Source organism: Oncorhynchus keta, chromosome 11 (genome assembly GCF_023373465.1).
Source record: "Oncorhynchus keta strain PuntledgeMale-10-30-2019 chromosome 11, Oket_V2, whole genome shotgun sequence".
In the NCBI taxonomy this organism is placed as follows: Eukaryota; Metazoa; Chordata; class Actinopteri; order Salmoniformes; family Salmonidae; genus Oncorhynchus; species Oncorhynchus keta.
Window position 1 is genome coordinate 16,527,100 of NC_068431.1, and position 13,478 is coordinate 16,540,577.

Sequence of the window (13,478 nt, forward strand, 5' to 3'; positions counted from 1 at the left end):
AAGAACAGAGAGACTGGGGTATTACATCAGAACAGAGAGACTGGGGTAATACATCAGAACAGAGAGACTGGGGTATTACATCAGAACATAGAGACTGGGGTAATACATCAGAACAGAGAGACTGGGGTAATACAACAGAACAGAGAGACTGGGATAATACATCAGAACATAGAGACTGGGGTAATATATCAGAACAGAGAGACTGGGGTAGTACATAAGAACATAGAGACTGGGGTAATACATCAGAACAGAGAGACTGGGGTAATACATCAGAACATAGAGACTGGGGTATTACATCAGAACAGACAGACTGGGGTAATACATCAGAACATAGAGACTGGGGTATTACATCAGAACAGAGAGCCTGGGGTATTACATCAGAACAGAGAGACTGGGGTAATACATCAGAACATAGAGACTGGGGTAATACATAAGAACAGAGAGACTGGGGTATTACATCAGAACAGAGAGACTGGGGTAATACATCAGAACAGAGATACTGGGGTATTACATCAGAACATAGAGACTGGGGTAATACATCAGAACAGAGAGACTGGGGTAATACATCAGAACAGAGAGACTGGGGTAATACATCAGAAAAGAGAGACTGGGATAATACATCAGAACATAGAGACTGGGGTATTACATCAGAACAGAGAGACTGGGGTTATACATCAGAACATAGAGACTGGGGTATTACATCAGAACATAGAGACTGGGGTAATACATCAGAACAGAGAGACTGGGGTAATACATAAGAACATAGAGACTGGGGTAATACATCAGAACAGAGAGACTGGGGTTATACATCAGAACATAGAGACTGGGGTATTACATCAGAACATAGAGACTGGGGTATTACATCAGAACATAGAGACTGGGGTATTACATCAGAACAGAGAGACTGGGGTAATACATCAGAACATAGAGACTGGGGTATTACATCAGAACATAGAGACTGGGGTATTACATCAGAACATAGAGACTGGGGTAATACATCAGAACATAGAGACTGGGGTCTGGGGTATTACATCAGAACAGAGAGCCTGGGGTATTACATCAGAACAGAGAGACTAGGGTAATACATCAGAACATAGAGACTGGGGTAATACATAAGAACAGAGAGACTGGGATATTACATCAGAACAGAGAGACTGGGGTAATACATCAGAACAGAGAGACTGGGGTATTACATCAGAACATAGAGACTGGGGTAATACATCAGAACAGAGAGACTGGGGTAATACATCAGAACAGAGAGACTGGGATAATACATCAGAACATAGAGACTGGGGTAATATATCAGAACAGAGAGACTGGGGTAATACATAAGAACATAGAGACTGGGGTAATACATCAGAACAGAGAGACTGGGGTAATAAATCAGAACATAGAGACTGGGGTAATACATCAGAACAGAGAGACTGGGGTAATACATAAGAACATAGAGACTGGGGTAATACATCAGAACAGAGAGACTGGGGTTATACATCAGAACATAGAGACTGGGGTATTACATCAGAACATAGAGACTGGGGTATTACATCAGAACATAGAGACTGGGGTATTACATCAGAACAGAGAGACTGGGGTAATACATCAGAACATAGAGACTGGGGTATTACATCAGAACATAGAGACTGGGGTATTACATCAGAACATAGAGACTGGGGTATTACATCAGAACAGAGAGACTGGGGTAATACATCAGAACATAGAGACTGGGGTCTGGGGTATTACATCAGAACAGAGAGCCTGGGGTATTACATCAGAACAGAGAGACTAGGGTAATACATCAGAACATAGAGACTGGGGTAATACATAAGAACAGAGAGACTGGGGTATTACATCAGAACAGAGAGACTGGGGTAATACATCAGAACAGAGAGACTGGGGTAATACATCAGAAAAGAGAGACTGGGATAATACATCAGAACATAGAGACTGGGGTATTACATCAGAACAGAGAGACTGGGGTTATACATCAGAACATAGAGACTGGGGTATTACATCAGAACATAGAGACTGGGGTAATACATCAGAACAGAGAGACTGGGGTAATACATAAGAACATAGAGACTGGGGTAATACATCAGAACAGAGAGACTGGGGTTATACATCAGAACATAGAGACTGGGGTATTACATCAGAACATAGAGACTGGGGTATTACATCAGAACATAGAGACTGGGGTATTACATCAGAACAGAGAGACTGGGGTAATACATCAGAACATAGAGACTGGGGTATTACATCAGAACATAGAGACTGGGGTATTACATCAGAACATAGAGACTGGGGTATTACATCAGAACAGAGAGACTGGGGTAATACATCAGAACATAGAGACTGGGGTCTGGGGTATTACATCAGAACAGAGAGCCTGGGGTATTACATCAGAACAGAGAGACTAGGGTAATACATCAGAACATAGAGACTGGGGTAATACATAAGAACAGAGAGACTGGGATATTACATCAGAACAGAGAGACTGGGGTAATACATCAGAACAGAGAGACTGGGGTATTACATCAGAACATAGAGACTGGGGTAATACATCAGAACAGAGAGACTGGGGTAATACATCAGAACAGAGAGACTGGGATAATACATCAGAACATAGAGACTGGGGTAATATATCAGAACAGAGAGACTGGGGTAATACATAAGAACATAGAGACTGGGGTAATACATCAGAACAGAGAGACTGGGGTAATAAATCAGAACATAGAGACTGGGGTAATACATCAGAACAGAGAGACTGGGGTAATACATAAGAACATAGAGACTGGGGTAATACATCAGAACAGAGAGACTGGGGTTATACATCAGAACATAGAGACTGGGGTATTACATCAGAACATAGAGACTGGGGTATTACATCAGAACATAGAGACTGGGGTATTACATCAGAACAGAGAGACTGGGGTAATACATCAGAACATAGAGAATGGGGTATTACATCAGAACATAGAGACTGGGGTATTACATCAGAACATAGAGACTGGGGTATTACATCAGAACAGAGAGACTGGGGTAATACATCAGAACATAGAGACTGGGGTCTGGGGTATTACATCAGAACAGAGAGCCTGGGGTATTACATCAGAACAGAGAGACTAGGGTAATACATCAGAACATAGAGACTGGGGTAATACATAAGAACAGAGAGACTGGGGTATTACATCAGAACAGAGAGACTGGGGTAATACATCAGAACAGAGAGACTGGGGTATTACATCAGAACATAGAGACTGGGGTAATACATCAGAACAGAGAGACTGGGGTAATACAACAGAACAGAGAGACTGGGATAATACATCAGAACATAGAGACTGGGGTAATATATCAGAACAGAGAGACTGGGGTAATACATAAGAACATAGAGACTGGGGTAATACATCAGAACAGAGAGACTGGGGTAATACATCAGAACATAGAGACTGGGGTATTACATCAGAACAGACAGACTGGGGTAATACATCAGAACATAGAGACTGGGGTATTACATCAGAACAGAGAGCCTGGGGTATTACATCAGAACAGAGAGACTGGGGTAATACATCAGAACATAGAGACTGGGGTAATACATAAGAACAGAGAGACTGGGGTATTACATCAGAACAGAGAGACTGGGGTAATACGTCAGAACAGAGAGACTGGGGTATTACATCAGAACATAGAGACTGGGGTAATACATCAGAACAGAGAGACTGGGGTAATACATCAGAACAGAGAGACTGGGGTAATACATCAGAAAAGAGAGACTGGGATAATACATCAGAACATAGAGACTGGGGTATTACATCAGAACAGAGAGACTGGGGTTATACATCAGAACATAGAGACTGGGGTATTACATCAGAACATAGAGACTGGGGTAATACATCAGAACAGAGAGACTGGGGTAATACATAAGAACATAGAGACTGGGGTAATACATCAGAACAGAGAGACTGGGGTTATACATCAGAACATAGAGACTGGGGTATTACATCAGAACATAGAGACTGGGGTATTACATCAGAACATAGAGACTGGGGTATTACATCAGAACAGAGAGACTGGGGTAATACATCAGAACATAGAGACTGGGGTATTACATCAGAACATAGAGACTGGGGTATTACATTAGAACATAGAGACTGGGGTATTACATCAGAACAGAGAGACTGGGGTAATACATCAGAACATAGAGACTGGGGTCTGGGGTATTACATCAGAACAGAGAGCCTGGGGTATTACATCAGAACAGAGAGACTAGGGTAATACATCAGAACATAGAGACTGGGGTAATACATAAGAACAGAGAGACTGGGGTATTACATCAGAACAGAGAGACTGGGGTAATACATCAGAACAGAGAGACTGGGGTATTACATCAGAACATAGAGACTGGGGTAATACATCAGAACAGAGAGACTGGGGTAATACATCAGAACAGAGAGACTGGGATAATACATCAGAACATAGAGACTGGGGTAATATATCAGAACAGAGAGACTGGGGTAATACATAAGAACATAGAGACTGGGGTAATACATCAGAACAGAGAGACTGGGGTAATACATCAGAACATAGAGACTGGGGTATTACATCAGAACAGACAGACTGGGGTAATACATCAGAACATAGAGACTGGGGTATTACATCAGAACAGAGAGCCTGGGGTATTACATCAGAACAGAGAGACTGGGGTAATACATCAGAACAGAGAGACTGGGGTATTACATCAGAAAATAGAGACTGGGGTAATACATCAGAACATAGAGACTGGGGTATTACATCAGAACATAGAGACTGGGGTATTACATCAGAACAGAGAGACTGGGGTAATACATCAGAACATAGAGACTGGGGTAATACATCAGAACAGAGAGACTGGGGTAATACATCAGAACAGAGAGACTGGGGTATTACATCAGAACAGAGAGACTCGGGTAATACCTAAGAACATAGAGACTGGGGTAATACATCAGAACATAGACACTGGGGTAATACATAAGAACAGGGAGACTGGGGTAATACATCAGAACATAGAGACTGGGGTAATACATAAGAACAGAGAGACTGTGGTATTACATCAGAACAGAGAGACTGGGGTAATACATCAGAACAGAGAGACTGGGGTATTACATCAGAACATAGAGACTGGGGTAATACATCAGAACAGAGAGACTGGGATAATACATCAGAACATAGAGACTGGGGTAATATATCAGAACAGAGAGACTGGGGTAATACATCAGAACAGAGAGACTGGGGTAATACATAAGAACATAGAGACTGGGGTAATACATCAGAACAGAGAGACTGGGGTAATACATCAGAACATAGAGACTGGGGTATTACATCAGAACATAGAGACTGGGGTATTACATCAGAACATAGAGACTGGGGTATTACATCAGAACAGAGAGACTGGGGTAATACATCAGAACATAGAGACTGGGGTATTACATCAGAACAGAGAGCCTGGGGTATTACATCAGAACAGAGAGACTGGGGTAATACATCAGAACAGAGAGACTGGGGTATTACATCAGAACATAGAGACTGGGGTAATATATCAGAACATAGAGACTGGGGTAATACATCAGAACAGAGAGACTGGGGTAATACATCAGAACAGAGAGACTGGGGTAATACATCAGAACAGAGACACTGGGGTAATACATCAGAACATAGAGACTGGCGTATTACATCAGAACATAGAGACTGGGGTATTACATCAGAACATAGAGACTGGGGTATTACATCAGAACAGAGAGACTGGGGTAATACACCAGAACATAGAGACTGGGGTATTACATCAGAACAGAGAGACTGGGGTAATACATCAGAACAGAGAGACTGGGGTATTACATCAGAACATAGAGACTGGGGTAATATATCAGAACATAGAGACTGGGGTAATACATCAGAACAGAGAGACTGGGGTAATACATCAGAACAGAGAGACTGGGGTAATACATCAGAACAGAGAGACTGGGGTAATACATCAGAACAGAGAGACTGGGGTAATACATCAGAACAGAGAGACTGGGGTAATACATCAGAACATAGAGACTGGGGTAATACATCAGAACAGAGAGACTGGGGTAATACATCAGAACAGAGAGACTGGGGTAATACATCAGAACAGAGAGACTGGGGTAATACATCAGAACATAGAGACTGGGGTAATACATCAGAACATAGAGACTGGGGTAATACATCAGAACATAGAGACTGGGGTAATACATCAGAACATAGAGACTGGGTTAATACATAAGAACATAGAGACTGGGGTAATACATCAGAACATAGAGACTGGGGTAATACATCAGAACATAGAGACTGGGGTAATACATCAGAACATAGAGACTGGGGTAATACATCAGAACATAGAGACTGGGGTAATACATCAGAACAGAGAGACTGGGGTAATACATCAGAACAGAGAGACTGGGGTAATACATCAGAACAGAGAGACTGGGGTAATACATCAGAACATAGAGACTGGGGTAATACATCAGAACAGAGAGACTGGGGTAATACATCAGAACAGAGAGACTGGGGTAATACATCAGAACAGAGAGACTGGGGTAATACATCAGAACATAGAGACTGGGGTAATACATCAGAACAGAGAGACTGGGGTAATACATCAGAACATAGAGACTGGGGTAATACATCAGAAGATAGGGACTGATATGTTGTTTGGTATGGCTCTGCAGCACTACGAGGCACCGAAGAGAGAGACATTTTTATGCAGATCTTCCTCAATACTTTGACAATACAGATTGAATCCAGCACCAAGTGTGTCCCCCAAATGTCACCCTTTTCCCGACACAAGGCAGGGAGTGGCAGAAAGGGATAGATAGAGAGCGGCCCCTGGTCAAAAGTAATACACTACATAGTTAATAGAGTGCCGTTTGGTACGTAGCCCAAACACTTAACCAGCGATTCCAGTCATCCCTTTCCAGTCATCCCAGTGGTTTAACCCTTCCTTACCTACCCTGGGATCTGCTTAGACACATTGTGTCAGCACCAGCAGTAAGCAGGCTGCCACTCAAAAAATCTGATAAAGGGTTAGAATGTAATACTGTGAGTAGGTGGGTACACAATGTCGTTGACAACATTCTCAATGCCACACGATTTAAAAAGAGTGATAAAATTGTGAAATGTGTGGGAAAACCATCCTACTTCAGTGAATTCAGGATATCGAGCCACTGTTGTTTATGCTTGAAACTACTATCTGCTTTTGTGTCACTGAACCAAAGGAATTTCATGGGATATCAGTGATAAATAAATATATATTTACCTCAGTCCAAGCATTAAATTCATTCTATCAGCACATTTGGATTGAAGAACATACAAGGCTTGGTACTTTGTCGGTGATGGAACTACCAAAAATCTATTGTTTTCATACTGAACAAAAATAGAAATGCAAGATGTGAAGTGTTGGTCCCATGTTTCATGAGCTGAAATAAAATATACCAGACATTTTTTCATGTGCACAAAAAGCTTATTTCTCTCAAATGTTGTGCAAAAATGTCTTTACATCCCTGTTAGTGAGCATTTCACCTTTGCCATGATAATCCATCCACCTGACAGGTGTGGTATATCAAGAAGTTGATTAAACAGCATGATCATTACACAGGTGCACCATGTGACTAGGGACAATAAAAGGCCACTCTAAAATGTGCAGTTTTGTCACACAACGCCATGCCATAGGTTCCTCAAGTTTTGAGGGTGCTTGCAATTGCCATGCTGACTTCAGGAATGTCGACCAGAGCTGTTGCCAAATAATTTAATGTTAATTTCTCTACCATAAGCCGCCTCCAACGTCATTTTAGAAATTTTGGCAGTACATCCAACCGGCCTCGCGTGTTATCACACCAGCCCAGGATCTCCACATATGGCTTCTTCAGCTGTGGGATCCTCTGATCCTCTGAGATCCTATGAAACTGAGGAGTATATGTCTGTAATAAAGCCCTTTTCTGGGGAAAAACACATTCTGATTGGCTGGGCCTGGCTCCCCAGCAGTGGGCCTGTGCCCTCCCAGGCCCATCCATGGCTGTACCCCTGCCCATCATGTGAAATTCATAGATTAGGGCCTAATTTATTTATTTCAATTGATTGATTTCCTTATATGAACTGTAACTCAGTAAAATAGTTGTGTGTATATTTTTGTTCAGTATAAATAACATTTTCAATTTTCACCTGTCTCCTAGGATGGTGGAACCTTTTGTAAGAGATTAAGAAAAAGGTACATGGAATCTATTTTTCTCTGACTATCTGTGTCTCTTTCTTTCTCTCTCCTTCCTCTTGTGTCTCTCTACAATGGATAAAGTGAGAGTGGCACTTTACTAAGAGCCTTCAGTCATTTTTAAATGGTGAAAAGCATTTTGAATATGAAGTCCCAGCATCCTACCTGCACACACAAACATACACATTCCCCCCAGTGTTAACCCCTCATTGTCTCTTTTGTGACAGCTGTCTCTGGCTCCAGTGCGTTCCATTTTCCAGAATGCCGAAGGCGCCCCAAAAACGCTGCTGCTGCCAGGAGAAATAGTGTAGCTGCTCCATCCTCCATATTACTTTATTTGTTTTGTCATAAAAGCAAATTCTTGAAAATTGACACTTGCCGCAACGAGCATCTGTTTTTGCCATCTGCGGGATATGCAAATGCGGGACGATGAATATTCAGCCCGACTTGGGTTGAGGCATGATTCCTCAAGCTTGCTCACACTTGGTGGAGGGAATCATGCATCGCACTGCAGACGGTGAGGAACGTACTTTTATATGACGATATATATACCCCCCTTCTCCTCCTAGTTTAAGAAGACATATGGTAAACGAAGGCTCTGCTAATTTGGAACAATTGATGAACTGACGGCAGCATCTCTTTTATTCATTCATTCGGAGCCAAACCTGATCGTCTCCCCTGTCTGGCTTAGTGAAAACACTCTCTCTCTCTCTCTCTCTCTCTCTCTCTCTCTCTCTCTCTCTCTCTCTCTCTCTCTGTCACTCTTTCTCTCCTCTCTCTTTCTCTTTCATTCTCTCCCTCTCTGTTTCTCTCTGCCTCTGTCTCTCTTTTTCTCTCCCTCTATTTTCTTATCTCTCTGTCTCTGTGCCTCTCTTTCTCTCCACCTCTCTCCCTGTCTCTCTCGCCCTGTCTCTCGCCCCCAGCTTGCTCTCTTTCTCTGCCTACAGGGATGGCACCCTATGAATAATGCAGCAGAGAGGTGGAATGATAATGGAATATTAGAAGGAGAATGAGCGGCTGTAATATGAGTCAGGAGCCACGTGGGCTCTTTATTTATATCAATTATTTCAATAAAGTGCCACTTGTGCTTAAAGTTGGAGCGTGAGATGCATGACAGCCGATTAAGCCAGCCGAGCATGATGGAGGAACGATTACCGTTATGTTATTCTGTCAACATTATCATCCTTGTCATTACCACTATCAGTCAGTTTGATTTGCTTGGGAGGATGAGAATGGCGATGAAGACTTCAGCAGCAGGCAATCTTCTTACCTGCATTATCTCTGTTGTTTGAGTTGCTCTCAATAGAGTTATGTACAAACAGTACACCCACTGATGATGTCACTGGAAAAAGTCCTGACTTATGACCAGGAATCCTACAACTTTCACAAACAACAGTATTTTTCAGTCAAAAATTCTACACTGAGTTTACCAAACATCTTCCTAATATTGAGTTGCTCCCCCACTTCTGGCCTCAGAACACTGTATGACTGCATGTCCTTTGGGTGCTGGACCATTCTTGATACACACGGGAAACTGTTGAGCGTTAAAAACCCAGCAGAATTACAGTTCTTGACTGTTCAGTTCAGTTCTGGGACCTACTACCGTACCCCGTTCAAAGGCACTTAAATCTCTGAATGTTACACATACAGTGCCTTTCGAAAGTATTCGCCCCCCTTGAACTTTGCAACCTTTTGCCACATTTCAGGCTTCAAACATAAAGATATAAAACTGTATTTTTTTGTGAAGAATCAACAACAAGTGGGACACAATCATGAAGTGGAACGACATTTATTGGATATTTCAAACTTTTTTAACAAATCAAAAACTGAAAAATTGGGCGTGCAAAATTATTCAGCCCCTTTACTTTCAGTGCAGCAAACTCTCTCCGGAAGTTCAGTGAGGATCTCTGAATGATCCAATGTTGACCTAAATGACTAATGATGATAAATACAATCCACCTGTGTGTAATCAAGTCTCCGTATAAATGCACCTGCACTGTGATAGTCTCAGAGGTCCGTTAAAAGCGCAGAGAGCATCATGAAGAACAAGGAACACACCAGGCAGGTCCGAGATACTGTTGTGAAGAAGTTTAAAGCCGGATTTGGATACAAAAAGATTTCCCAAGCTTTAAACATCCCAAGGAGCACTGTGCACGCAATAATATTGAAATGGAAGTAGTATCAGACCACTGCAAATCTACCAAGACCTGGCCGTCCCTCTAAACATTCAGCTCATACAAGGAGAAGACTGATCAGAGATGCAGCCAAGAGGCCCATGATCACTCTGGATGAACTGCAGAGATCTACAGCTGAGGTGGGACACTCTGTCCATAGGACAACAATCAGTCGTATATTGCACAAATCTGGCCTTTATGGAAGAGTGGCAAGAAGAAAGCCATTTCTTAAAGATATTGATAAAAAGTGTTGTTTAAAGTTTGCCACAAGCCACCTGGGGGACACACCAAACATGTGGAAGAAGGTGCTCTGGTCAGATGAAACCAAAATTGGCAAACAATTTTTGGCAACAATGCAAAAAGTTATGTTTGGCGTAAAAGCAACACAGCTCATCACCCTGAACACACCATCCCCACTGTCAAACATGGTGGTGGCAGCATCATGGTTTGGGCCTGCTTTTCTTCAGCAGGGACAGGGAAGATGGTTCAAATTGATGGGAAGATGGATGGAGCCAAATACAGGACCATTCTGGAAGAAAACCTGATGGAGTCTGCAAAAGACCTGAGACTGGGACGGAGATTTGTCTTTCAACAAGACAATGATCCAAAACATAAAGCAAAATTTACAATGGAATGGTTCGAAAATAAACATATCCAGGTGTTAGAATGGCCAAGTCAAAGTCCAGACCTGAATCCAATCGAGAATCTGTGGAAAGAACTGAAAACTGCTGTTCACAAATCCATCCAACCTCACTGAGCTCGAGCTGTTTTGCAAGGAGGAATGGGAAAAAATGTCAGTCTCTCGATGTGCAAAACTGATAGAGACATACCCCAAGCGACTTACAGCTGTAATCGCAGCAAAAGGTGGCGCTACAAAGTATTAACTTAAGGGGGCTGAATAATTTTGCACGCCCAATTTTTCAGTTTTTGATTTGTTAAAAAAGTTTGAAATATCCAATAAATGTCGTTCCACTTCATGATTGGGTCCGACTTGTTGTTGATTCTTCACAAAAAAAATACAGTTTTATATGTTTATGTTTGAAACCTGAAATGTGGCAAAAGGTCGCAAAGTTCAAGGAGGCCGAATACTTTTGCAAGGCACTGTACACACCCTCTGAATGGCACACATGCACAATCCATGTCTCAATTGTCTCAAGGCTTAAAAATCCTTCTTTAACCTGTCTCCTCCCCTTCATCTACACTGATTGAAGTGGATTTAACAAGTGACATCAATAAGGGATCATAGCTTTCACCTGGATTCACCTGGTCAGTCTGTCATGGAAAGAGCACTATGTACGTACATACTATGTACATAAGCCATCCATCTGAGATTTGTGGACAGTTGTGAATTCAATATAATGACAATATTGTAGATATATTGTTCACAATTACAGTCAAACAATAGATGCCAGCATTGTCCTTCACAATACCCATCCAAATGTGACAAAGAGAAAACGTCCCTGAAACCGTGTTACAAACCGAGAGAGATGAGGCTGCTTTATTCACTGCTTTGGAGTGCTGTTGCTGCAAGATCATGGTCCTTCAGGGCTTCATTTAGCAAACTTACGGTCTAAGCCGCACAAATCTGTCCTGGGAGGATGTGATCGGGAACTCAAGCAGCTGTCAGGAAACTCACTTCCTGGTCCTGCATCCCAGAGCAGCTGCCTGCTGCTCTAGGATGCAGAGACAGAGAGACAGAGAGACAGAGAGACAGAGAGAGCGAGACAGACAAAGAAATGCAGGACATGGAGACTGCTTTCCATTCAGCCACGGGCTCAGTGGATTCTTGCAGTGATGACATCACTCTAATTGCTTCACACTCTATCTGACAGTATCTGTCTCTCTCTTTCACTCTCTCTTTATTTATCATACTCTCTCGCTCTGTCACTCTCTTTCCCCCTCTTACTCTCTCTCTCTCTTTATCTCTCTCTCTCTCTCTCTCTCTCTCTCTATCTATCTCTATCTCTATCTCTCTCTGCCTCTCCCTGCCTCCTTAATGTTAAAGTGAGAGTAGCACATAAATGAGCGCCTTGAGTCTCCAGCCTATTCAGCCCCACAGCCCACCAGTTGACTCAATGGGGTCAACGGACACACTTTCTGTGATCGCTTCACAGTGATGACAACAGCCTGACTGTTCCAGACGAGGGTGTGCAAAGACAGGCTGCTGTTCCCCAGAAGCTCCGGCCCAGTTGATGAAAAGAGAAGACCTTGCCTGCAGCCCCTGTCATAGAGGGCCATTCATCCTGTGGCACAGTCAGACGGCCTCATAAAGACCCAGAGGAAGAGGATCCCTGGACCCTAACTAACTCTCCATGTCTGCCTGGATCCATATAGAAGTGGCCAACGTGACAGAGCTGTGAGTTACCTTGACGATGCCTGCCTGCCTGCCTGCCTGCCTGCCTGCCTGCCTGCCTGCCTGCCTGCCTGCAAAACAACCGGGTGTACTCATCTCTCCGATCACGTCACGCAGCCTGGGAGCCAGAAGGAGCTTCTCCAGTCTTGTGTTCATACAGACACATACAACACACACACACATTATTCAACACTCTCAGGATACATCCCAAATGGCATCCTATTCCCTACAGTAGGGCAAAAAAGTATTTAGTCAGCCACCAATTGTGCAAGTTATCCCACTTAAAAATATGAGAGAGGCCTGTAATTTTCATGATAGGTACACTTCAACTACTAACTACTACAGACAAAATTAGGGGAAACAATCCAGAAAATCACATTGTAGGATTTTTTATGAATTTATTTGCCTACAAACAAGCAAGATTTCTGGCTCTCACAGACCTGTAACTTCTTTTTTAAGAGGCTCCTCTGTCCTCCACTCGTTACCTGTTTTAATGGCACCTGTTTGGACTTGTTATCAGTATAAAAGACACCTGTCCACAACCTCAAACAGTCAAACTCCAAACTTCACTATGGCCAAGACCAAAGAGCTGTCAAAGGACACCAGAAACAAAATTGTAGACCTGCACCAGGCTGGGAAGACTGAATCTGCAATAGGTAAGCAGCTTGGTTTGAAGAAATCAACTGTGGGAGCAATT